This window comes from Papaver somniferum, chromosome 8 (genome assembly GCF_003573695.1).
Source record: "Papaver somniferum cultivar HN1 chromosome 8, ASM357369v1, whole genome shotgun sequence".
NCBI lineage: Eukaryota > Viridiplantae > Streptophyta > Magnoliopsida > Ranunculales > Papaveraceae > Papaver > Papaver somniferum.
Window position 1 is genome coordinate 37649 of NC_039365.1, and position 3328 is coordinate 40976.

Here is a 3328-nt window from a genome sequence, read left to right on the forward strand (position 1 = left end):
GACCCGAATAACGTAGTTTCCGTATTTCACTCAATTTCTTTATTTCTGAAAGATGTTTATTATAAGTAGAAGATGGGGACATCAGGGTTTTGAAGTATTTTGTTTGTACAGGAAGAAGAAGAAGAAATACTAACAATGTTGACAAGCATTCCCGAATAGATCTACCGTGACATCTTTCGAAGGTTACCGGTGAAATCATTACTAGCTTCTAAGTATGTTTGCAAGAATTGGTATGCCCTAATTACTTCCTCTGATTTTGTTAATGCCCATATAACCAACCACAAAAATAACACTATTCTCGTACTTGAACGCAGTAATCAGTTTTATTCAATAGGTTATGATTCATTAGCATCATCAGCGTGTGAATTTGAAGATGATGCTATTCAGATGGATTTCCCATTCAAATCTTTAGATTATGAAGTTCAATTGTTGGGTTCATGTAATGGTCTGGTTTCTATATGGTTATTTGACAGTAATAGTAATTGGCCAATTCCAAGGAACTTTATTTGTTTTTGGAACCCAGCCACAAGAGAATATAAAGAAATACCTAAACCACCAAACGCATTTGATTTAGACCATGTTTCCATACATGCTTTTGCTTATGATCACAAGAGTGATGATTACAAGTTGGCAATAGGTGTAGGAGCTAGGAGATTTACGGATGGTATTCTATTCCAAGTCTATACTTTATCGTCAAATTCATGGAAAGTCGGGCAAACCGTACCTGCTATTGCTAGATCACAAACATCTGGGGTGCTTTTTAACGGAGACCTTCATTGGTCTATGGAAACTCAAGACACCTTCTTTTTACTCTCTTTAGATGTCAGTGATGAGAGTTTTAAAGAAATAAAACTACCAAAAGAACTTTCGGAGAAGAATAAAGAACCAGTGTCTCTAGGAGTGTTGGAAGGGTGCATTTCCGTACTAAGTCGAGCTAGCACATGGGTTAGTGATGTGGAGACTTATGTCGTGGAACTTGTTGGGGATTTGGCTCGACCCAAGCCCATGAGATTAGTCCCACATGAGATATGCGGAGTTCTAGGTGGAAACTAATAAGGTGTGGAATCTCCCTACATAGTATCGAGGCCTTTTCGATTAAAATCCCACACTTGTCTTGCCAAAGGTGGTTAAAGTGGGGACAGTATCGGTACTATGTAACTCGAATGGTTAAAATGGGGACAGTATCGGTACTATGTAACGTCCTTTTCACTCTCTTCAGATCTGAGTGGTTCCATCTATCTAATGATGTTTCTATGTAACGTCCTTTTCACTCTCTTCAGATCCGAGTGCTTCAATCTATCTAATGATGTTTTTAATGTTGAGGGTTCTGGCTTTTTACTCAGAGACGGTTCCATTACTACGATTTGACTTAGAACATGATATTGGGTAGAATATCTTCCACAAGAATCTTGTGGAGATATGGCTCTTATTTATATTAAGAGATAAAACAAATATTGTTACAGAGTTGTTAATAAAACCAAAAACGGTTACTGACTCTGAGAACGAGTTTATAGCTAACAAAAGAAACGACTGAATAGCTTATAGACTAGTGCTGACCGACTGAATGACTAATGATAGACGCATTTATGTGTCTAATATAGCTCATTTGTATATATTGTTAGTGCTCGATATTGTACTTATTTGGTTATTTTATTTATTTGTAGGTGTTTTTGGAAGAATAAGGCTTTGTGGCGAAATTGGCTAAAAATGCGGCGTTTGGACCTCCGTTGATAACTACCAGAAGCGCCCCAGAAGTATGTTGGAGACACCCCAGAAGTATGTTGGAGGAACCCCGAAAAAGTGCGGAAAATGCCCCAGAGGACACTTGCTATACGGACCCTTGATTTTGGATAAGGGGTAACCTAATTACTAAGGGGTGACCTATTTCCAGGCAGCTGCTAAAGGGACACCGGAACTGGATAGGGGGAGGTCATCTTCAAAGTTTCAAAACTGGATTTTGGCGGGGAAAAAAAGGCAGCAGCGTCAACAGTTTTGGTCAAGGATTTGAGCGACCTAGGAGGCGATTCAATGGTCAAATTTGGTACCCACGGACTCTACAAGACATAAGGGACCTGTTAGAAGCGATTAGACCCATCTAATTGGGCTGGATAAGTCATAAAATCCACACAAAGTCAAGACAGTGCAAACGGTCCCTGTTTAGGGTTTTAAATTGGTTTGAAAGATTTGGGAGAGATTCTTGCGTGGGATATACTTCAAAACAGTTGAGTCCAAGTGAGAGAATATATTTGAGTCGAGAGAATAGCTAAAAACAGTCTGGAACACAACAAGAAGAGGATTATTCTTCAAACAACCCGTAAAGAATAATGGAGATTTCCAAGGGGTTTGATCGAGTTTCAAGGTGATTCAAAGCCTATAAATAGTTGGGTTTAAGTCATAGAAGGTTTAGAAACCCGGAGGAGAGAGTTCAGAGCCGAAACGAGGAAGATACCATTGATTGTTGCTGCTGCTGCTGCTGTTCGAGGAGGAAGAAGAAGAGGAAGAACACCTGCTAAGGCAGTCGTTCTTCATCGGTCTTAAAACCAGAAACTGTGTCGCTGTTTACAGCACACGATTTGTATCGTTCTTTCCAGCAGCTTACACCCTGTGTCGCTATTTACAACACTTTAGTTCTATCGTTTCTTCTCAGCACTTACACCATTTGTAACAGTGACGCTGTAACACTTCTACAGCGTTGCTAATTCCTATTTCATCAACAAAAACACCTATTTTGGCCATGAATTTATCTTGTGAGTGTATTTTTGGGATGAGGAGATAAACCCAATCCAAGGGGTGACAGAGGAAGCCATTCTCACAATAATTATGTGTTAATCTCTATTTTATTAATTTATGCAATATTTTTATATGATTAATTGCATTGGTAAAAATGATTTAAATGGTTTTTATTAATCAATTGTGTTTTCCCTTGATAATGCATGCTTAGTTTTAGACTCTTGATGCATTATACTTGTGATTAACATTTGATTTTTTGGAAAATCTGCTTTTGGCAATATTAAGAATCAACCCAATTATTTAAATTGCATAGTAAAAAATATTAGACCACATAAGTATTGTTGAATGGTGGAATCTTAACCCCTATTTCTCCATAAAATTTTACGTCAGTTTGCTATTTCCCTAAATTTTATTTAAATCTAGAAATTTTGTTACCTTCACAACTCTGAAAAGACCCAGTTATTACCACTACTACAATCACTATTTAAAAACCACCAAATTTTTGGCACCGCCGACGCGGACCTGTGTTTAGTTAGCATTTTTTTTTTAGATTTTTTTTTATTTTTTTTATTTTTGTTCTTCTTTACGTTTTTGGGTT